Source organism: Pongo pygmaeus, chromosome 14 (genome assembly GCF_028885625.2).
Source record: "Pongo pygmaeus isolate AG05252 chromosome 14, NHGRI_mPonPyg2-v2.0_pri, whole genome shotgun sequence".
Taxonomy (NCBI): domain Eukaryota; kingdom Metazoa; phylum Chordata; class Mammalia; order Primates; family Hominidae; genus Pongo; species Pongo pygmaeus.
Genome location: NC_072387.2, coordinates 115,623,708 through 115,648,981, shown reverse-complemented (window position 1 = coordinate 115,648,981; position 25,274 = coordinate 115,623,708). Strand labels below are relative to the sequence as shown.

The 25,274-nt window shown below is 35.1% G+C and overlaps 1 long non-coding RNA gene across 1 annotated transcript in view; it reads left to right on the top strand.

Annotated features, from left to right (window-relative positions):
* Positions 1 to 5,484: 5,484 nt before the first annotated feature.
* The window catches only part of LOC129011478 (uncharacterized), a 175,170-nt gene continuing 155,380 nt past the window's right edge, over positions 5,485 to 25,274 (top strand). The window contains exons 1-4 of the long non-coding RNA XR_008493334.2: positions 5,485 to 5,688; positions 6,198 to 6,345; positions 9,990 to 10,101; positions 17,031 to 17,139. This is a non-coding gene — a long non-coding RNA (uncharacterized LOC129011478). The remainder of the gene's footprint in view (positions 5,689 to 6,197; positions 6,346 to 9,989; positions 10,102 to 17,030; positions 17,140 to 25,274) is intronic.

The window sequence follows — 25,274 nt, the reverse complement described above, 5'->3', positions numbered from 1 at the left end:
TTGAAAGGTCATGAAAGGCTTCTTCCCGAGAGGAATTTTAGTGGTGCGCTAACAAAAATCAGATGGCAGGGGCTGGGGCATCAATGCAAGTGAAGAAATGAAGGGTGGTTATTTGACAAGTTTGATGATAGAAGGAATAAAGAGTTTGGATTTATTAAAAACAAGATGTGGAGCTAATCAATTGAGATTGCCAAACTCTTTTAATGAAAATTAGCTGTGCTGTATCTCCAGCAGTTACAGCAAAGCACGAATAATATCACCAAGAGACTATTGATGTGAGGGCAATATACATACTCAGTGCTGTAAAGGCTTAGATTTTTGATAGCTACTCAAGGAAGAACACAAAGAATTAAGTCGTGATTTTTAAAATGAACAAAGATATAAAGAGAGAAAATACAGAATGTATACAAATAATCAAAACATATGAAATGATGGCCATCTCTGGTAACCAAAAGAAGGCTACTACGAGGAATGATATATGTTTCGCCTTACAACTTCATAAAGATTCAGAAAATGGGCCATAGCCACTATTGGCAAGAAGGTAAATAAAGTCCATTTTTGGTCAGAACGTCAATTTATGTATCTTTTCTGAAGTCTGGTCTTTGCACTCTAACGCTTTTAAAGAAAACATTAATTGTTTTACTGAAGCTCTGAGTTCATATGGCCATGCTCTCCTGCCCAGGTGTTCTCTCCCTTAAGCCTTCTCTTGAGCACTTATGTGCCACTAATCATTGTGACTTCAGTCCTTAAAATTTCTTTAATACCACTGGACTATAAAATAGGATTGATGAAAAGACCCATTCAACATTCCATTGAAGGATTGAGTGCTATGTTTTAAGATATAATTTTATAACATACATCTATCATGAAATCCATTGACTCTTCACAATTAGATGCTCTTACATAGAAAACACAGTTACTTACAAAGTGATGGTTGAAATGAATCTCTGCTGTAATGCCATTACATATCCTTAAAACATATTTAAGAATTATGAAGAGGAGCATTATTGAAAACAAAATGTATTGACACTAAAGAGTAACTATTTTATAAAGGTAATATCATGATACTCATATGAATATCAAATGAATGCACATCAAATATTTTATTTAACTCTTTAACTAATGAAGAAATGGGTATGATGCTACACCCAATTCAAGGTAGAATTCAAAATTCAAAATAAACACATATATAGGTAAATCAGGAATTTTGAAATGAATGTACAAAATGATGCAAAACTGGCTTCTTCCATGGAGGTTGGGGTCGTTGTCCAGGAATCAGTAGTTATTTCCAGGGGCAGAATTTATTTGCATTTCTATGGGCAGGTGTCATTTAAACTGCAATCAGTTATCTACAATTTATGGAATTGTAACCACTTTAAAAAGATGAAAACAGTTAATCTGAAAGTTTCTCCTGCACTAAATGAGAAAGAAGCTCAGTTATTTTTAAATTTGCTTATTTTTGTCTTTTTTTTTAATTTCACAATATTTGACTGACGGTAACCTACCTGATAGTGATAAATCAATTTGTGCCACATCTCATGGCATATCAGCTTTCTGTGTCTTTGTCCATCTCAAACAACCCCACATGCCTACCTCAACGTGAGTTTAATCTCCCTTCAAACTGGATTAATGGTATCCATGTTACATGACTTTATATGTGTTCTTCACTTTACAGCAAATTGTTATGAACAATTAATGGAACACACACACACACCCAGATAGGAATGGGACCCTCTGAGTTTTGTTCATAGAGTCTATACTCTTTTCTACTGTGTCACATTATGGTGACAATTCAATTAGGTGGCCTATGTCCACAATCCATAGCATAAACGCCAGTAAATTTACAGATTCTCTGCATCCTATTTGGCAAGTGCTTTAGTGATATCTGCAGCCTGAAGAGAAAAGCTAAGTTTTTCCTCTCTATTTCTCTCTCTTCTTTCCTTCTCTTTTCTTTTGAATTTCCTAAAACAAAGGAAGCAAAAGGAGGGGAAGAATTTGGCAATGTGTCAGTTAATTTCATCAATGTAGACAAAGTTAAATTACGAGGCTGAATTATCAAGATTGGCTGTTTCCATTGATGAAATTAAATCAGGTAAATTGCCAGTGCTTCACAAACGCAGTCTTAGGTGTGACTGAAGTTGTGATTGATTGGAAAGTACTCACAGAGAAAATAAGTACAGGAAAAACAGCACTATTCCAAAATGCAGAACAAAACCACACATATTTAGGGCTTTACAATTTTTGTGCTCCTTCATATTCTTACTTTGATGTATTTCTGCCTTTTAATTTAGCCTTTTCCTAAAAAATAGTTTGCTTTACAGTTTACAAAGTAAGATAAAATATGCTTCAAAAAGTAGAAAAACGAGACAAGTGAAAATGAATTAAAAAACAAAAGAATCCAGGAGCAAAGTCAATCTACAAAGTTTGTCTGTGACATCATTGCCCTTCTAAACAAGGAGCTTCAAGTTCAACTCCAAACATTTAGCAGTGCAGACTGGAAAATGCAGTGACCAAAATCAGAGTCCCTGGGTGAAAAGCAAGCCATTTAATAGGAAATGAAAGTCCTGCTAAAAATACTACAGAAAATAATTTTCAAATCTACTCTCCTAAGGAGAACACTGTGCGACATAATGAATATCATCTTTAGAAACATCTTCTTGTAATTATTTCTTAAAATATCCTTCCAGACAAAGCAATGACATCATTACAAACTCCAACTTAGCAAAACGCTTTTTGGAAAAAGGAAAGTGGAAGGACATTGAATGATGTCCAGATATGTAGCTCTCTGATGATTTGACTTCATCCAAGAATCCTGTGGAAACAGCTAGGATGGGGTGAATTTTATATCTCCCAAACAGTTTTTCATAAATATCATTTTATTTGACTAAGCTTTCAAGTGTGACTCAATGATAGTAAATGGGAGAACCTAATTCCTGACAATTGCATGAAATGTTGGTCTTCAATGTTGCCAGTTAACTGAGAAACTATGTTAATAATCAACGGTGTTAGCCCTTTTCTGTTAGATAATTTTATTACTTGCAATTCTCTTTGATGGGTATTAGGTTTAGACAATTGACCAGCAAACTATTTTTTTTTTTTGAAAATGACCACAAACATGTTAAAAATGGATGAACCCTGAGAGGAAACAGGAAAACAGCACATAAAAATAGTAGAAGGATATTATTTCTCTGCCATTATGGACTTACCTTTTAGTAATAAACATTTAGCTGGTTCACTTTTTTAGAATCAACACTTTTATTAATTACTTCTTTTTTTACAAATTTGATTTTATTATTTTGATACCTACTGATCTCTAATTTCTTGAGAAAGGCTGTCTTACTTTAATAAAATGATATACAGTGCATTTTAAACTTAAATACTGTATATTCATATTTAAATCTGAGATTATTGGGACATAATGATATAAGAATTTATATAATGCCATCCTCTGAATCCATATTCAATTAAACTAAAAAAGGATGTCCGATTTAGGAATCCCACAGACCCATCAGTAATCAGGCAAGTACTTAACAGCCATCCTATCATTGGTCTCTCTAGTTTTTATTTATTCTTGTAGTATTAGCAGATGATTTCTATAATGTTGATCAAATCAGATTTATGATCTAAGTTGAGTATTACAATCTCAATTAAATCTCAGAGAATCAAACTCCATTGTGGAATGAAAGTTTTTAGTTTCTTATATATGGCAATATTTTGTAAGATATTTTCATAACTAACAAAATATTCTCATTATAAATTAAGTACATTTCTTCCTTAAGCTTTTTAAAAAAATGATTTTAGAAAATTCCTGAAATAAGTATAAAAATGCAAGATTGTAAAATATGTTTTGATAAATCAGAAACATTCTTATTAAGAGTTTTCTTTATTAATAAGTTATACTTCTATGTTTATAAAATATGTTGTATTTTTAAATGAAGCCAATGAAATTGATCAAGGGTTAGGTTTTAGAATATTTCTGTCCAGAGCTTTGCTCCTCCAAATTTTGTAGTGTTAGAATTTTATTTTTATTTTTTGGCTACAGGAAGACAGAAGCCTAAAACATTTTAAAACTACATAATCCGTTTTTAAAATTACACATGTAAAATGATGTGCACAAATACTCTGTCACACAAACATGCACACAGAGCATAAACACATGTACACACATTACATATTAATGCTTCTTCTAGGACAGAGATTAATAAGTTCTAGAGAAAAAAGAATTGCAGATACAGTCTCAAAGCTTGTCATATTTCTACAAGGCAAATATATATCTCAGTGATAGTGCTATCAAAACCATACCATCAGGTTAAAGAAGTGGGTAAATATGATCAGAATTTAATGTGAAAACAGGACTATATTCCTACTATTGCCTAGTGACATAGTACTCAATACATTTTTTTGTGTTATTCATGTTAAATGTCAATCTGTTAATTTAAATTAAATCAAATTAAATTCAATCTGTTAAAGAAAACTGTTCAAATAGCTTCTCCCTAAAGTTTTCTTTAGTTCAAAAGATTCTGATGCTATATTTTCACCTACAGCTTACAAACAAATTTGGTTCTTTTAAAACTTCCATTCCCTCAATTTTAGTAAAAAAGAACCCTACTTTTATAACTTACATTAAACATTGGAAATAATGTATAACTTACTTATTAGTCTTAACTTTGTGAGAGAAGAGGTTTAAGTACGTATTTAAAAAAAAACAACAGAAATGAGTACTCATGATAAATAGTATATGCACCTAAAATATACTAACATTAATGAGTACAAATACTCATTCAGCTCTCAAACTAACTCTCCCAACTGAATAAACACGTTTAAAAATATTTTAATGTATTTATTTGTGAGTTACACAAATCCATTAGTTTAGCATTTAGATAATATGATAATGATATATGAAACACAATTTATTTTAAGAATATTTATGCATTTGGGAGTTTAACATAACCTAAGTATACCTTAGAAAAACTATGGGGAAATGTTAAAGATAATAAGGCTTGGGAATTTTACCAGCACAGTGTGGGTATCATAGTGTAAGTATTCTTATTTCAATTAAACTAGTTGCTTTCAGTTTAAAAAGTAGATGATTTTACATACAAGTTTGCACTTCTAGCTTCTCTTTTCAAAATGAGTTCAGGCCTTCCCATTCTGACGCCTTAAAAAAGCTGCGGCGAGGCCGGGCGCGGTGGCTCACCTATGTAATCCCAGCACTTTGGGAGGCCCAGGAGGGCGGATCACGAGATCAGCAGATCGAGACCATCCTGGCTGCCACGGTGAAACTCTGTCTCTACTAAAAATACAAAAAATTAGCTGGGCGCGGTGGCGGGCGCCTGTAGTCCCAGCTACTGGGTAGGCGGAGGCTGGAGAATGGCGTGAACTCAGGAGGCGGAGCTTGCAGTGAGCCGAGATCTCGCCACTGCCCTCCGGTCTGGGTGAAAGAGCGAGACTTCGTCTCAAAAAAAAAAAAAAAAAAAAAAAAATAGCTGCGGCGAAGCTGTTTCTGAAGATGGCGGGTGTTGGGCACTTTCTGCTTCCTCGACTCTACTCCTGCACTCTGAGACTGACTGTATAACATTTCCGATTTTCTTTGATTTGTGCTATTGTTTTTCTTATAGTCAAGGGAAATGTGAAATATTATTGTACCTCTGCCTGTCAAAATTTAGAAAAATGAAAAATAGACCAAAGGTGAGAGTATACTTCATTGCAAAAACTTGATATCCTAAGCTAGTGTGTCAAAAGTGTACAATTTCGAGCATTATTATGAAATAAATTTAGTAAGTTCTAGCACCAATATATAAGAAATAGGATACAAACTTTTATGAACTAAGAAGAAAATTCTCATTGAATTGTTTTTTAATCAAATAATATACATGAAACTACATCGAAATATTTAAAAACATGTTGGCAATGATGAGTCTATAAAGCAATTTAGTGGGTATAACCCTCCCAATTTGCTGATATGGGCCTTGAATCTGCAATGCCTGGTGGACAACACCCCTGTTTCTCCGGACCTTAGAGTTTTTCTTTTAATTTAATTTCATTCACATTTTAATCAATCATTAGCTTATCTTCAAACTTTTTTAAGTATGATTTTAAAAAATTAAAAGTACTTTACAATGTATGGCATTTACTATGTTTGAATAAAGCATTATTTTGCCACTATCCCAAAGGATTGTTATATTTTTCTATTTTAGTAAGTTTATTGAAGACAAACAGGCCTTGGCCCGCTGCCTCTGTCTCTCCTGCCTTCCCCACTGAAACTCCAGCCCACATTCACAAACAAAGACAAACCTGTGCGAACTGAAGCACCACAAAACTACTTTTATGAAAGCAGAACGGAAGGTAAGTGTCATAATCTGTTCCCCCTTGTATTGTAGCATAAACTTTATCGAACTCACTGCAGCAAATACCTTTGTCGTTCACCAAGAAATGGAAATTGTTTGGTGTAATTGTGCCTTACCTTCCCGAGGTATATTTCTGGATTTCATTTACTGAATTCAAAGTTGAATGATTCACCAAACTTCTTGGTTTTCAATGCTTGAAGTCCCAAATAACTTTTCTTAAAATCAGAGCTGCCAAAGTTAGGAATGATTTTAATATCAATTCCCGAGAGGTGTAGAAGTAGCTACTGGGCTATTTCTCGCACTTTATCAACCAAAGTCACCTTCACAGGCATCCTCAGGATGAAGACCTCAATAACTCTTAGGCAGTCCATTTCTCTAATGCACATTTGTGGTTGTCAGAAAATATATTTTTTATATTGATTTGACTCAATTGATCCATGTTTTGCCCACCAGAACAACAGAAACCAAATGTATTCTTTTTCTAGTACTTTATGTTTTTAAAAACAATTACTAGAATCCCCTGAGCTTTCTTTTGTTCTGTGGTCCTTCCCCCAGGACAGTGTGTCCAGGTGGCCTGCCCTTCCAACCGTCTCCTCTCTTTCAGACAACTTTGTCCATGTCCCTTTGCAGAGGCCCTGGGCAGAGATTCCTCCCAGGAGGTCTGCTCAGACCAGTGCACGCTGGAGCTAATGAGTCATTTTATATGGACTTGGTGATGATCTCAGTGTCATAAAAAGGAGATTTCATTATTTCTCTTTCAAATACAGCCCTAGCTGCTGAGGCGGATCTCTCTGATTCTATATTTTAAATTGATTTTTGAATTTAAATTGAGAGCTTTCAGGTCTTATACTTTTAGAGCCAAAAAACGTTCACATCAACTGGAGATTAATGTTCCAGATCGACGGCCAAATAGTTATGTGGGCTTGAACAACTGTCCCAGTTGGCCTCCTGGGACAGCTCTTTGCTATAATATGGGAATAGGAATGTCATCTCCCCCTGCCTTACAGGACTCTTCTGAGGATCTAGTAAAGAATACCCATAAAAGTCTTTTAAAAAGGATAGGAAACACAAGATGTCATTGGTTTATATGTGTATCCTGATTCCACTCCTTCCATATCATTGTCTCTTCATGAAAACCAGACTTCTCAAAAAGCTCTTGTATTTTTTTTTTTTTTCCCGAACACCAGCCAATACTCTGACGCCATCTGTGTGGACAGCAGTTCAATTCGATTCTAACTAACCAGAGTTAGAGAAAACCCCACAGGATCAGGGCCCAGTGCCACAAGATTGCCCCCATATCACACACCAGCCGCAAAAAGAGTCCCAGCCTTCCTGGTCTCCTGCCAGGCCCACTACAAACACAGGGTTCCCACCATTCCCACCCCTCCAAATGTGGCAGCTTTTTAGAACAACTCATAGAACTTAGGAGAACACTACACTTACTGATTTTTTGGTTTATTATAAAGGACAGTTCAGGACCAGTCAGATGGAAGTGGCGCACAGGACCGGCTGGGTATGGGGCGGGGGAACGATTGAGAGCATCCATACCCTTTCTGGGCGCACCGCCCTCCTGGCACATCCATGTGTTTGCCAGCTTGGAAGCTCCTTGAACCTCTTTGCTCGCGAGTTTTTATAACCCAATCTCTAACACCCTCCTTTCCCTGGAGGTTGGGGGGTATAGCTGAAGATTTCCAACCCCTAATCACCATTTGGTCTTTGGGGTGACCAGCCCTATCCTGAAGCTGTGCAGAGGGCCCCACCCTAGGTTACTTCAGTGGCATAAACACAGGTGTAGTAGAAAGGGGCTTGTTATGAATAACAGAAGGCACTCCCATTTCTGCCAGTCCCAAGGGTTTTGGTAGTTCTGTGCCAAGAACAGGGGAAAAAGATGAAGTACAGTTTTTTTTTTTATGCCACTGCTGTCCATACTGGTTACCAGCATTTTCTTTGGTGTCTCCTCAAATGACACCACTCTCCGCTGCCCCGTCACTTCCCTGAACAGTTCTCGTGGTGATTTTCTCTCCTCATCCTACTTTCCCTTTCATGAGCACAAGTAGTTAAGCAGTGAACCCTTTATCGTTCTTGAAGCACCTCTCACTTTGGAGACTTTAATACCACAACCTGCTTGTTTTCCTTCCATGCTTCTAACTCTTCCTGCTTTGTCTCCTTGGAGATATATTAATGAGAGAAGTAAAATGTTGCAACTTGTTTAAATGATAATTTGATATACAGATATATGCATTCTCCAGGGCACAGGATGCATTTATATTGCTAAGAAATGTGTTAAAAAGAGGAGACGAGGCCTGAAGAACCCCTGAGCAGACAACACTAGTCAGGCCTCATAAGTGACCTCAACCTTGTTTGATTTGCAAACATAAGTGAAAGTCAGCTTGAGTTATTTCTTGTAAATGCCTGTATTCAAAACAGAACTTAAGCTTAACCAGTCAGAAGCAGTCTACTCACTTATAATTCTATAACTGGGGGGACTTTCCAATGGGATAGATCAAATAAGGCAACTGTATAATTGAAACCAACAAAATGCTTTCTCTGATTTACTTCTGTGTTGTTCTATAAAAGCCTCCTCTTTCTGTTTCCTCAGTAAAGCTCCTGAACCAGTTCTCCTTTGGAGGTGCCCATTTCATGAATTGCTTGCTCAAATAAACTATTTTTTTAAAATTTATTTATTGTGCTTCCATTTACTTTCAAATAACAGTAATTATTTGCATGCCTATGGAAGGAAACATTGGTATTACTGTCTTTTTTTTTTTTAACCATTTAAGCTCTAACTCTACAGAATTGTAAAATAACATAAGAATTAACCCAAAATGTACATTCCTATCAAATCAGATAATCACCCAGAGATAATCACCCAGAGATCCTGCTAAAATAATTTCCAGAATTTCACTGAAAGGACACCTAGTCATTTCTTTTGCCCATTTCCTGACAGTTTCTCCACTAGTAATAAAAATAATATTGAAAGAAAATTCTTAATCTTAAACAGGCCAAGGATGCCCATAAGGTTTGACCTGATATTTACATAGGTGCAGAAAAATTTAAATTAACCATATGGGCATCTTTGAGTTTATTCTGTAGTTCTAAATCAATAAATTATTAAGCAACTACTAAGACCAGAGAATAAACTTCTGACTAGGAGTTTTCACAAGGAATCTTAGATTGGTCTTCTAAAAATCCCTATTATTTTCTATTCTGTATTAGTTCATTTTCACACTGCTATAAAGAACTACCTGAGACTGGGTAATTTATGAAGAATAGAGGTTTAATTGACTCATAGTTCTGCAGGCTTAACAGGAAGCATGACTTGGGGGTCTCAGGAAACTTAGAATCATGCTGGAAGGCGAAGGGGAAGCAAGCACATCTTACCATGGCAGAGCAGGAGATGGAGCGAGCGAACAAAGGGGGAAGTGCCACACATTTTCAAACCACCAGATCTCTTGAGAACTCACTCACTATCACAAGAATAACAAGGGAGAAGTCTGCCTCCATGATTCAATCACGTCCCACCAGGCCCCCTTCCTGACACACGGGGATTACAATTCGAGATGAGATTTGGTTGGGGACACAGAGCCAAACCATAACATATTCTAAGACCAAGAACTGACCACAAGAAACTTTCTCCAACAGATATCACCTGCATTTCCTACATTCAGGTGAATCCTTTAAATTGACTGAGGCACATCCTGTACCAAGAAGAGACCTTTGTTACTGCCTTTGATCCTGAGACCTTCTGAGCCAGGTACTTGGGTGCTTTTCCTGGGGAGGCTTTGAGGCTTTTACGCTACACATAATGTCACACTTGTTTTTTAGTAGTAGGATAGTCAGACTTGATTAAATGAGAATTATTTTCAAATATGATACTAAGTAAGGTCTTGAGTGTGGAAGCAAATTGCCCAATTATATCCTAATAAAAAGGAAGACAGATTCTTAGTGCACCTATTCAACTATCTATACAGCAGTTTCATAAAACATTAGAAAATTTAATAAACCTTATGACTTCTGGGGAGTCAGTGAGAATCAGATACATTTCTTAAATGTTTCATCAAGAGCAGAGTCTATGAAATTGAGGGTAAGACTTGCTTCAAATCTTCAGAAGAAAGCACTTTGATATATATCTTTTAAAACTAAAAACAACATTGATGGTATTCTACAATACTTGCATTTTCCTCTCACCTGTATAATTAATTCCTGTTCTCAGGAACCCTGCTTTTAAGAGGAAGGTCTTGGCCAGGCGCAGTGGCTCGCACCTGTAATCCCAGCACTTTGGGAGGCCGTGGCGGGCAGATCACCTGAGGTCAGGAGTTCAAGACCAGCCTGACCAATATGGTGAAACCCCATCTCTACTAAAAATACAAAAATTAGCCAGGCATGGTGGCAGGCGCCTGTAGTCCCAGCTACTCGGGAGGCTGAGACGGGAGAATTGCTTGAACCCGGGAGGCGGAGGTTGCAGTGAGCCAAGATCACACCACTGCACTCCAGCCTGGACAACAGAGTGAGATTCCATCTCAAAATAAATAAATAAATAAATAAATAAATAAATAAATAAATAAATAAAGTGTCCTGGAAAGCCTGACTCGGTAGATGGTTACCCTCTGAGAATTGGTTAAGTAACATCACCTCAGCAGCTTGTACATAAGAGACCATTCTGAAAGTATAAAAAGTTAAAGTTGCTGGTAGAAACATTTCCACAAGGCTCTAAGAGCCGTCTTTTACTGAAGACAAACTGTGGTGTGAATCTTACATCAGTATCCAACATCAGAGTAAAGAGAAACTACCTGTGGATGACAAAGACTGAATGGCCGTGGCCAATTTATTATAATAACCAATGATATCAGAATGGAGAAGAGGGGAATTCTCTATCGGGGTGTAGTAGGTAACAATTCCATAAGAGTTTGGCAATGTTTCTCCTGTGCTGAGAATTATCATGTACAGCCAGAGTACTGGCAAATCTTCTGGGCCTTCCCATGAATTATATAATTTCTAAAATATTTATATTAATAATTTATATTAATAAATGCTATTGTGTCCTTGAAGTTCATACATCAAATTCCTAACCACTAATAGGACTCTATTGTGGAGGTAATGAAGTTTGAATGAGATCGTAAGGGCAGGGTACTGTGATCATAAGAACCCCAGTATGACTGGTGTCCTTATAAGAAGAGAGAAAGACACAAGGAGCATGCTCACAAGAAAAGGCAATGTGAGGACATAGTGAGAAGGTGGCCATCTGCAAATCAAGGAGAGAGACCTTACCAGAAATTTACCTTGCCAGCACCGTGGTCTTGGATTTCCAGCCCCTAGAACTGTGAGAAAATAGGTTTATGTTGTTCAAGCCACCCAGACAGTGTTATTTTATTATGGCAGCCAAAGAGACTAATACAATTATATTTTTCTGTTTAAATTTTATCTAGCAATAGCTGAGGATCTTTCCAAATTTAGTAATGCTTGCTATGCAGCTCTCACCATAGTGTCGAGGTAATTTAAGAAATATAGTGCACATCACAAAACATAATTATTTGTAGCATCGCTCTTTTCATAAGGTGAAAGAATAAATTTTTATGAAATCTCAAAAGATATGTAGACATTTTATTCATTTTTCTTAATTTAGGATACAATCTTAGCCAAAATCTAAATAATTGTTGGCGGAGATTTGGGCATTTATTTAGGATAAGATCATGAATACCTAAAAAACAGTGGTTGGTTAATTCATCAAAATGACATCAAAATATTTTAAAGTAACTTAGAATTTTCCACAATTATAAATATTCTTAGCTCTTTCCAAAGCTAGAAAATGTTTTATTTTTACTAATCAAAGATACATGAAAGTAAACACAGGAAAATTATTCAAGTGGGATACAGAATCTCTATCACCTATTATCAGAATTTTGATTACACAAAAGATTAAAAAACAACTTTTCACATTGTAGGCAAGTCATGCATCATTAAACCAAGGGAACAAGCACATCAAAAACAGTGAAATTTGCCAAAATATAAAATATTTTAGTTTTGTTTTAGATTAATGTGTTATTAACAAAGACAAAATTCAATTTCTATGTTTTGTTTTTCACTATGCTCTTTCATATTCTGGAAAGATCTGTCACTTCCCTAAAATACAAAACTAATTCTTTTCCTTGAAAGACAAAAATATACACACTTGTGTTTCCCTGACTCTATTATCCTTAGTAGAGTGTCAATCACCCATTTGATTAAGCTTATTTCATAGAAAAAAACTGGGTTAATGGGGGAATAATTAAGAACTGATGTCATATGGTATTTACTGTATTACCAAAGGTCACAGGAAACACACCTGGTGGCCGTGTCATCCATCCTTTACATCTGCTTGCCATGGCAAAAATAAATATACTCATTGATATAGATGTATCCCAAGAGATAGTCTTCTGGACAGCATATAAAAATAACAAGCACAAGTATGTAAACTTAAATTTATATTTAGTAGTCAAGGACTCAACTGTTATACATTCATTAGAAATTACTTTGTTTTCTAAGAATTCTCCAATTTTAAGGGTATTTAACATTAGTCAAGGTCTTAAGTAACCTAAAGAAGTTAGAAACTAAGTTAAAGCTGTCACACTGCAACACATAGTTACTATTGATAGAAAAGGTTTATCATAAAAATAATTTAATTTAACGCAATTTTTCGTATTTTAAGCATTGTGCAGAAATAATGTCAGTTTTTATGATCGATAGACCACTATAAATTCAGAAATTGCAGTTAGACTCTTATCATCATGAGAAAAGCAACAAAAATAAAGGGAATTGTAGGTCAAATTATATTTAGTGTGGCTATATCAGAAAAAACATATAGACTTTTTAATAAATGAAATTATTTATATAATTTGCCTAATAATGGAATTAGATAAACTTGGAATTTAAAAATGCTTCTGAACTAAAAGTTTTATAAGAACATTTTTAATGTTTTCCAACTTTATTGGTTTATAATTAACATAAAATGTATATATTGGGTTGATGCAAAATAGCAATTACTTTTACACAAACCAAATATTTAATGTACAACTTGATGTTGTGACATACATATACACTGTGACCTGACAACCACAAACAACTTTGTGTATGTATCTATTACGTACCATGGTTATCTTTGTGTGTTTGTGATGAAAACTCTTAATATCTATCCACTTAGCAAATTTTAAGTATACAATACACCATTAAAGATGATATTTTTAATCTAGTGTATTTAAAGTATTCATTTATTTTCCTTTTTTTGAACTTGGAAAAATTGGATTTAGAGGTACATTTATCTTTAAAAGCCAATTAGAAAGTACCTGTTTGATTTAAAGAGATAGGAACATTTATATCCACTAACTGAGGTCAAGACCTTTCACAATTACGGAGCCACGAACGTGTTAGAGAGCCCACAGCCTGATATCTTCCACTTCAGCCACAAGTCAAGAACACACACAAAGATGCAAAAAATTTGATGGCTGAGATCTCAAAGAGAAGTTCAGTTTACCAGTGTGCATAAAATTCTCAATTGATTTGAGCTCACAAGTAAAAAAAATAGACAATAAGAATAATAAGCCAGATTACGTCATCTTTTATTCAACAGGCAGTAGACCTACAGAGATCATCGAGTTGGCAGATCGTAAAGCCAAATTCCTAATTGCTTCCTCCAATGGAAAATAAGCCATCGGCTATGTCTTACTCAGCAACAAAACAAAATATATAGTTAGTAGGAAACAAAGTTAAAGAAACAGAGTGAACAAGGTTAAATAACTATTGCCATTTGATACCCTCCCTGGGAGGCAGGAAAATTGTTCATGGGCTTAAGCAATTCAGGAGGTCCATTTCTTCAGCCCCACAGTTTACCTGGCTCTAAGTTGATGAACTAGACATTTTGGCAGATAATCTACCTCTAAACCCATTAACACATAACATTCACACAGGTAAAATAACAATTCTCATGGAAATATCAAATAAACATATGTCAAAATGTTATTTAACTCATCAGTTTAACGAAAGAACCAGTAAGATGTTGAAATCAGTTCTCGGAAATTTGTTGGTTTTTTTCTCAACCAAGAACTCCCCACTGACACCAACCCTATCAAAAATTGCTATTTGACATTTCATCTAGATATATTAAAGGCCTCTCAATTCACTGTGTCCAAAAAGGAATTCATGATTTTCTTGTCCAAACCTCTTTCCTTCTCTTGGGGTGTTCACTACTTCTGGCAATGATCCCACTTTCTGTTGAATTATTTACACCAGAAATCTAAGAGTAATACATGATACTTTATCTAACTATACTTTCACCTGCCATTACATGTTTATTACCAAACTCTGTTGATTTTACTTTCTAAATATCTCTTACCTGTATCTTCTTCTAACTTAACCACATTCATCCGTACCATGACACCACCATCACCATTTCATCTGGACCATATCACTTAGACTAAACCATTAGCCATATGTTTTTCTCATTGCTTTCACTACCTCAGGCATCTTCTTATCCCTCCAATTTTGTCCATATATCAGCCAGAGTGATAGATATGATAATGTATTCTACTATTAGAAATCCGTAATGATTTCCTATTGCTCTTGGGATAAAAACCAAAACACTATGAAGCCCCATTGATCTTAGGATAGGGACTTAAACTTTATTATTCTCCACCGTTTTTATGATAGGGACCCAAACACTATGATCCTCCCTTCTCTTATAATAAAGACCCAAACCTTATAACACTTCATCTCTCTTAGGATAAAGACCAAAATCTATGATACCCTGCTGCTGTCAGGATAGAGACCCAAGCCCTCTATCTGGAGTATAAGGCTCTCTTACAATGCTGCTACTTACCCTACCTTCCTCCCTTCAGTGTTATCATGAACCAGGATTCCCCTCACTTTCTGGTTCAAGCGTCCTTAATTTCTTCATAGGTTTCTCACCTTCTCATCACTGCATCTTAGAAGTGTATTATTTATTTATTTATTTATTTACTTTTACTTTCAATATTTTTCTCTTAAATCTCCTACTTTGCTGCCTAGTTCAAACCTGTGATTATCCAAGTTTATCTCATTTTTATTTTGTCAGGGCCTTTTCCTTGACTGTTCAGGCAAGACCAAATTATACCCCTCCCCTGATAGCACTTAAAACACATTGTATTCTTGGCCGGGTGTGGTGGCTTACGCCTGTAATGCCAGCACTTTGGGAGACCGAGGCAGGAGGATCACAAGGTCAGGAGTTCCAGACCAGCCCAGCCAATATGGTGAAACCCCGTCTCTACTAAAAATATAAAAATCAGCCAGGCATGGTGGTGCATGCCTGTAATCCCAGCTACTTGGGAGGCTGAGACAGAAGAATTGCTTGAACCTGGGAGGCAGAGGTTGCAGTGAGCTGAGCTGAGATCGCATGACTGCACTCCTGCTTGGGCAACAGAGTGAGACTCTGTCTCAAAAAAAAAAAAAATGTAATCTTATATTGAATTTGGTGATTCATTTTTTTAAATCTGCCATTGCACAGTTAATTTCAAGAGGGCAGGACCATGTCTAATTCTACTTATTATATTCCTACTAAATATTATGTAGTTGGCATATATTAAATAATTTTAATTTAATTTAATTTAAATAAAATGTATTTATTGAGTGAATACATGACTCGCTGTCATATAACATATTTCTAAGTCTGATTCTATCTTCTGCTATACTAGACAATTTATTAGTTCCAAATTTTATGTATATATGTTATAATGTGATTAGACTCCCATAAAAATATATTAAATAATAAAGAGGGTTAATATGTCATATCACAAGAAGGCCAGAAGTAGGAAAGTTGTAGTAGTTTAGCCTGAATCAGATGGGGTTATAAATTAAGGTCTTTTACTCTCCAGCTGTGTGAGCACAGTTATATATTTACAGATCACTGAAACATTTTTTTAAATTCAGTCTGCTCAAGAAAAAAAATGGGAATGAGAATATTACCTTTCACACAGGGATTCTTTAAGAATTACTGAATTAATGCATTCAAAGAATTCTTTCAATACTGTTCAAGCACTTCAATATCATCAGTGACAGTTTCCTGCGGTATCTTGGATATTATTCGTGTGGACCTATAGAGTGTTAGCCATTTAAAAGACATCAGCTGCTTTTGCTGTCTTCATATTTATTACAGCATTTAGGACTGGGTTCAACTACTCGTAACAGAAAATGTTACTGTAGTGGCTTAAACACAAATAATTTATCTTGTGCAAAACATTCAGGGGTGAGCATTTGGGGAGAATAATACCAAGAACCCAGACCCTTTGTAACTTCCTGCAGTGGTTTTAGCATCTTCAGGCGGGAGAGTCAAGGAAGAGAGGAGTGACATTGGGATACTTTGATGTACATATCACTGCCCGGAAGTAATCATTTCTAACAGTAAAAAAAGGAGGAGAAATGAAGGTTTTTGCCTCCACAATCTCAATAGTAGAAGCAGACAAGGCAGTAGGGGAAGGGAAAAAAGTTTGGTCCATCATATATCCTAGGCGTAGGTATTTGAGGGTGATGACCATACCAGTTAATTAGGGGGAGATGAGTAGATCCTTATCTCTTCCAAGTGTAGGAAGCTAACTTTGCCGTAATTGTTACTAATACACCCTTGGAAATCACCATCTTGAAAGGTTTTGTGAAATGAGCATTATTTTCTTTTGATACAAGGTCAGACCTTCAGAATGATGAAGAACTCATTTGAGGACAAGTACCAATTCAGAGCTGATGTAAAGTAGGCATTTTCAAGAAGAAGAAATACTTCTCATGTTTGAACTGTGTAAGCAAGTCTTTATTTATTTTTTGAATCCTGAAACAGCAATTAGAAAAGAGGGAGGAAAATATTTCCTTTTCTGAAGGCTGCCAAGAATAAAGCCTATTTTCATTTGTTAAAATAAAAAGAGGTAATAAGCTAAAGTAAGAATATACTAACCTTATTCTTGAACCCAGCCGCCTCTAGAAAAAAACACTATAAAAGTGAAGCTAAGTTCAGTAATTTTTGCAGTCATTGCCTTTTTGTTAGCTCTAGTTATCTTTCAAGTTTTATTGATAATAAAACATTAATTGCAAGGACAACTTTTGTAATCTATTATTGAATACCTAGGACACTCATGATGTCTCTCCACATTCTTGCCAAGGAATTGCTGTATGGATTAAACCACTTGGGGAAGTAGGTCCTTTCATTCTATCAATTAAACATACAGTTATATGAGGACAGCCATATACTACTTTACATGCAAAAATTTAGGCCATAGCAATTTAGTAACTACCACGTTACAGGGACTGGAACTTTTCACTCCCCTACTTCTTCTATCTCACCACTCTGTTATATGAAGCTATGATTCTCCATTCAGAATATAACTAGATTAGTTTTTGAAATAGGAAAATATGAAGGACAGACTCTAGAAATATCAGAACCACTTGGACAACAAAGTCCAAAATATGTATTATGAAAGTGAATTATCATGTTTTACTCAATATGTTGCTGCAAATAAATAAAAATTATTTGCTCAATATAGATACTCCTTATATGCCTCAATATTTTATATACACTGACTGAATATTTATGAGTATGTATGAGCAGAATAATGAGGAAAAAACTTACTAAAAAATCTAATTATTTTGTTCCTTTTCTTAATAAATGTCCCGTTACACAGTTCTAACACTTTCTGGATTTTTATTTTTATTCTGACTTTATAAAATAAACATTATTTTTAGAATAGCTTTAAATTAACAAAAAAATCACACAGAGATTACAGAATGCTCCATATATGTTATACATATATATATATTATATATACACACACACATATATTTAAATACGTATATTATATATATATTTTATATATCCCATCCCCTCCCCTAGAAATCACTGAATTGTTTACTGGCTCAAAAGTTTTGCTCTCATTATTAAGTATGTAACAAATATATATAATATATATTTATATACAATGTATATAAAATATATATAATCTATAAATGTAAAAAAATATATATATATATTTTGCCTGCTCCAGAATTCCATTCCATCCAGGCTATCGCAGAACTTTCACTAATCTTGTCTCTTTGGGCGCTTCTTGGCTATAACAGTTTCTTAGACTCTTCTTATTTTTGATGACCTTCACAGTTTCGAGGAGTGCTGGTCAGATATTTTGTAAAATGTTCCTTTCTTGGAATTTTTCTGATTTTTTACCATGATTAGACTGGAATTAGGGGTTGTGGGGATGGACTGTCACAGAGGTAAAATACATTCTCATCACAGCATATCAAGGGTTTATACTATTGACATGACTTAAAACTATTGATGTTAACACTGATCACCTGGTTGAGGTAGTATTTGTCAGGATTCTCCACTGTAAAGTTAATTTTTTCCCTGTTTCTATACTGTATTTTAGCTATATCAATAAGAACTCATGGACATTTCTCTTGTACTTTGGGTTATAATCCAGTCTTTTTTATTTTTGATCAAATTGTTCCAGCTTTGGTCATCTGACACTTTAAGTAGCTACTGTGTGCTTTTGATGTTATTGCAGCTTGGTCTGTTTAGCACTTTCTTACTTTCTAAAATGTCAAGATGCTCCAGGCTTATCTTGTATATTACCTTATGTAGCTCCAGGATTAACCATTTCTCCAAGGTTTTGACAAACTCATAGTGTCATGTATCCACCATTACAGTATCATACAGAATAATTTTACAGCCTGAAAACAGCCCTGTGTTTCACCCAGTCAAACTTCCCCTTCCCTAGAAATTACTGATTGCTTACTGGCTCTAAAGTTTTGGTCTTTACAGAATATCATATAAATGGACTCATGGGTATGTAGCTTTTACAGACTGACTTCCTTCATTTAGTAATATGGATTTAGGATTCATCCATGTCTTTGTGTATGTTGATAGCCCATTTTAAAATTACTGAATAATATTTAATCACATGAATATACCATGGTTTATTTATTCATTCACCTATTGAAAACCATTGATTATTTCCAGTTTGGGACAATTATAAATAAAGTTGCCACATGTATAAATACGCATGCTGCTTTTTGTGTGGATATAAATGTTCAAATAAGTTGGTTAAACACCTGGTAGCCTGATTGCTGGATTATACGATAATGCTACATTTTTCCTTGTTAAGAAACTGACAAATTATCTTCTAAAGCAGTTGGGTTCCAATTTTTGAGTTCCGATCAGCAGTGGATGAAAGTTCCCATTACTCCATTTCATTGTCAACAATTATTTTCATTATGTTGTTTTCTTTTTGGTGAGTTTTAAAATGCCTTTGTATATTTTATGTATAAGTCATTTATTAGATAAATGACTTATTTTTTGAAAATATCTGCTTTTTTGCAAATAAAAGCAGATATTTGCAAATCTGTTTTGCAAATATCTGCTTTTAGTCCGTGGATTGTATTTTTATTCTTTTAACAATTTATTTTATAAAACATAAGTTTTTAATTTTAATAAAATCCAACACATCTATTTGTTTAATTGATTGTGCTATTGGTGTTATATTTAAAAACTCATCACCAAATATTTAAAACTCATCACCAAATCCTGGGTCAGACAGATTTTCTATTATGTTTTTGTCTAGAAATTTCATCATTTGTATTTTACATACATTTGTGATCCATTTTGATTTAATTTTGTGTAAGGTATAAGGTCTTTTTCTAAGTTTATTTATTTATTTATTTTTGAATGTGGATGTTCAATTAATCCAGAATCATTTGTTGAAAAAACTATTCCTTTTTTCTTTCAACCTTTTTGGCTCTTTTATCAAAGATTAAATGATGGTATTTCTGTACAATAATCATATGATGTGGCTGTGTCCCAACCCAAATCTCATCTTGAATTGTAGTTCCCATGATTCCCACGTGTTGTGGGAGGGACCCCGTGGAAGATAATTGGATGATGGGTGAGGTTTTCCCTATACTGTTCTTGTGGTAGTGAATAAGTTTCATGAGATCTGATGGTTTTATAAGGGGCACATCTTTCACTTGGTTCCCATTTTCTCTTTCGTCTGCCGCCATGTGGGATGTACCTTTTGCCTTCCACCAGGTTTGTGGGCCTCCCCAGCCACGTGGAACTGTGAGTCCATTGAACCTCTTTTTCTTTGTGGATTGCCCAGTTTTTATCAGCAGCACGAAATGAACTAATACCAATGATATCTGTCTTCTCTGTTCTGTTCCATTGATCTAAGTGTTTATTGATTGGCTAATATCATGCTATCTTGATTACTGTAGCTATTTATAGTAAATCATGAAGGCTAATAGGACAAGTCTTTTGACTTTCTTCTTATTCTTTTTTACTACTGTATTTGTTTTTCCAGGTCTTGTGCCATTTGTATGAAATTTAGAATCAGTTTGTTTCCATCTACAAAATAGCTTGCCACGATTTTCTTTTTGTGGTTACATTGAATCTACAGATTAGGTTGAAGGAAATTGACATCTCAACAATGTTATGTGTTCTAATGCATAAACATGAAATATTGCTCCATTTATTGAGATCTTTGATTTTTTCATCAATGTTTTATAGTTTTCAACATACAAATCCTGTGCATATTTTGTTAGATTTATATTTGAGTATATCATTTATTGGATGCTATTGTAAATTATAAGGTTTTTTTTTTACATTTTAATTCCAAATCTTTGTCTTTCATGTATGAGAAAGCCATGGACTTTTTATATTGCCCTGGTATCCTGTAACCTTGCTGTATTCACTTATTATTCCAGCTAAGCAGATCTCAGCTGCGTCTGCTGGATGAGGTGGTGCTTTATCCTATAACTTCTATTCTCTGATGCATCCAATAAAATTCATTGATTTTCACTTTGTCTTGCTTTTCCTTGTAAGAACAGGAATAATGAAGTCCAAGCTTTCACACATAGGAGATAAAACTGAAAGTCCACACATTCTGATTTTAAAAAATCTTCTATTCTTTTGTTTTGCTATTCATATGTGTTTTTTAAATGTTTATGCTTGAGGTTTGAATTGTTTATGTAATGTAGAATCCACAGATAAACATGATTAGCGAATGTAAGCTATAATTCTTATAGTTTTAAAGGTACCTGTGTATGTACCCCACAAAAAATAGATGTCAACAATTTGGAGGCTACTTTTTATTTAAGTAATTTTACACCTGCTTTCTCTTTTTTTTTAATGAAACCCAGTTGCAGTTCTTTGAACACCAGGAAAAACTTCCTAGCAACCTCTGATGTATTCCTGCATCTAGAGTAGAAACACAGCACAGTAGAGAATTGAAAAATTTGAGAAAAAGAGTCAATTGTTGGCCACATTGACTAAGACTCAGGCACACACATACACATACCAAAGTGATTAGCACCTTAGTTGAGCTCAAATAAGGAGGAAAAGAACCAGCATTACAAGAGTGGGACAGTGGCAGGTTACTACTAGCCCTGCCCGTGGTATTTCTCTTCCATTTGACCAGAAATGTCAAATTCTGTTGAAAAGAATGGCCCATTTTCATGCAAAGCTTTAGGAAGCACATGATTTCCACATAGAATCTGGCCTTTGTCAGACATGGTATGGGACTGTAAAAATGACTTATTCCAAGATGAGAACACATGGGGTAGAGCTTTAAAACCTGCAAGCCATGCGTCGTTCTCTTATTGAAGTTTTGTTAAAGCTGTTCCAGACCTTTGCTTCCTTTGCTTCCATTTTTTGGACTTGAGAGAGAAGAGGCATCAAGACGTCTGCAGGGGGGACATGAATAAGTGTGTGCACATGTGCACGTGTGTGGATGTGTCAAAATAATAAAGTTTAATAATTGATTTCTATAATTATTAAATATAGCTATACTAATTGATAGCTATAATTATTAAACATAGCTATAATTATTAAATATTAAATTATTTTGTACGTATAGAAAAAATCCTATACCTTTGATAATATTCATGTGTGCAAAATATATTCTTCTGTCCTGGTAACTGCTCTGTTCATAATCATCTTTTTTAGGACAAACAAAGAAAACATATAGACAAACAGGATTAATATAAAATTTAACAATTATATGGCAATACAGTGGCTAACTATAGCTACTCTAATTAATTACCTATTCTAGAGTGATTGGACTATCACAGGTATAAACCCTAGCAGGGATAAAATCTTTTTATTTATACACTATATAAATAAAGTATGTTCTAAGACACTTGCATGATTTATTCCACGAATACTGCATGGATTTCATTGCATGTGAGAGTTTCTCTGCCTGTTCTTCCTATTAACCACTAAATGTTACGTCATGCTGGGGGTGTGAGCCCTGAAGCAGTGACAGGAAATATCTGCAAAATGGCAAATGCCTCCCATTACTGAGAGTGCTCATTACAAAGCTACATTGACATGTGGATTATTCACGTTTGCAGCAATATAATGAACTGGTTTATAGTTTTTCAAGAAGAAAGCATCTGTAGTATAGTAAAAATTACTCTGAATCTTGGATCGAAGAATCCGGGTTCCAATCCAGCCTTTGTTACCAGTAGCTGTGTTAGTTAACTATTGCTGTGTAACAAATTATCCCAAGACTTAGTGGCTTAAAACAGTAAGTATTTTGTTATCTCCTACAGATTTGATGGGTCAAGCATTTGGGAATGGCTAAACTGGACGGTTCTGGCTTGGGATCTTTCATGAGGTTACAGTGATGATGCCAGTCAGGGCAGCAGCCACCTGTAGGTATGACAGTGGCTGCAGCATTAGCATCCGAGGTATCTTATTTATGTGGTATTGGCAGAAGATATCCATTCCTCACTGGCAGCTTGACTGGCCTCACTTTCTAGCAGCTGACTTTCCCCAGAATGGGAGATACAAAAAAGAGAGGGTGAGAAGGAAACCATAATGCCTTTCTGACCTAGTCTTAGAAGTCACAAATCACCATTTATACACATTCAGTTTATTGGAAGTGAGTCACTAAGGGTGGTCATACTTCAGAGCAAGAATACTAGCCTCCCTTGTATGAAGCGAGGAATGATATTAAAAAAATGGGTGTATTTTCATACCACCATAGTGGCCATATGAGCTTGAGTAGTTAAACCTCGCTGAACATCAGTCTTCTCCACAAATGAAAATAACAATATCTACCTCAAAGAATTATCGGGGCTGTTCAGTAAGATGATGCATCTGACATATTTTGTAAAATGTAAGCTACTATATCAATGTAAAGTTGATCGAATGTAATGTCAGTGATGTTTTGTCATAGACACCACCAATGCATGTTGAGGAAATCTTGTTTAGTGACTTCCAAGTTAGGCAGACACTGGTACTGTGCACTCTCCTCTCAAAAAAGAAGTATGCAAATCTTTGACTGTTAAAGTATACAGCATTCAAAGATTTTGTTGTAACCGTTGAGAATAATAATTTAATTATTTATATATAATTATTTAATTATTGTTTAATTATTAATTAAATTATTATTTAATTATATATAAATATATAATTATTTGATTATCATATAATGAATCAGATGCAGTGGTTCACGCCTGTAATCCTAATCCCAGCACTTTGGGAGGCCGAGGCTGGTGGATCTCCTGACGTCAGGAGTTCGAGACCAGCCTGGCCAACATGGTGAAACCCTGTCTCTACTAAAAATATAAAAATTAGCCAAGCATGGTGGCGCATGCCTGTAGTCTCAGCACCTCGGGAGGCTGAGACAGGAGAATCGCTTGAAACCCAGGAAGCGGAGGTTGCAGTGAGCTGACATTGCACCACTACACTGCAGTCTGGGCAACAGAGCAAGACTCCATCTCATAAATAATAATAATAATTTGTTAATGAAAAATGTTAATTTCCAAAGAATGATAGAGTTTAAATATCAGAATTATTTATCTTATTATTTTTGGTGGATTGCCCAAATATACAGACTTTGTTTTTCATGTTTTTGTTTGTTTTCCCATATGACAAGAGGCTGGAGGCTGGCAGGCAGGCAGCATGAGCTTCTGCAGCAGGGCAGTTCTGTGAGCCGTAGCCCCTCTGTTTCTGGGTAATCACCCTCGTCCTTGGTACCTTTCTCCTGCTCCCCTTGCAGCACTGATCCTTCATTCCAGGCAGATGGAATAAGATCAAAGCATAAAAAGAAAAGTTTGCTGAATATGCCCTGTTTTATTTTAATTTCTTATTTTCAAATAAATTTAGACTTTTGGAAAAACTGTAAAGATAGTAGAAAGTTTCTGTATACTTTTCATCCAGATTCACTTAAAGATAACGTCTTTTATAATCGTGGTATTTTTCTTGAAATTAGAAAACCAACATTCACTATGAACCAATTGGTATTAGTTACACTATAACTAATTATTATTAACTAATAGTATCATTATTTACTTATCCATAATACAATGATGTAATAACAAAATATGGTATATAATATTAAATACAGCAATGTAGGATATTGATGATAGTACTACTGCTAGTTTTAGTTAATAATATTAACTAATTTACAGACCTTATTAAAATGTTTTCAGTTTTACCACTATGTCTTTCTTCTGGCTCCACGATTCACAATGCATTTATGTGTCATGTCACCACGGTTGTCTGCAATCTGTGCCAGTCCCTCACTCTTTTCTTGTCTTTTGCGAACTTGAAACTCATGGAAAACACTTGGTCTGTTATTGTGTATAGAATGCCCCTCAGTTTGGGTTTGTCTGATGTTTTCACATGACTAAATTGAGGTTATGCAATTTTTCAAAACTGCGGCAGATGTGATGATACTGTGCTTTTCCCATCATATGATATCATGTGATGTATGAGATGTAAACACGGATCATTGTTTTCTTTTTTTTTTTTTAAGATGGAGTCTTGCTCTGTCCCCAGGCCAGAGTTCAGTGGCATGATCTCGGCTCACTCTAACCTCTGCCTCCAAGGTTCAAGTGATTCTTCTGCCTCAGCCTCCCAAGTAGCTGGGATTACAAGCATGC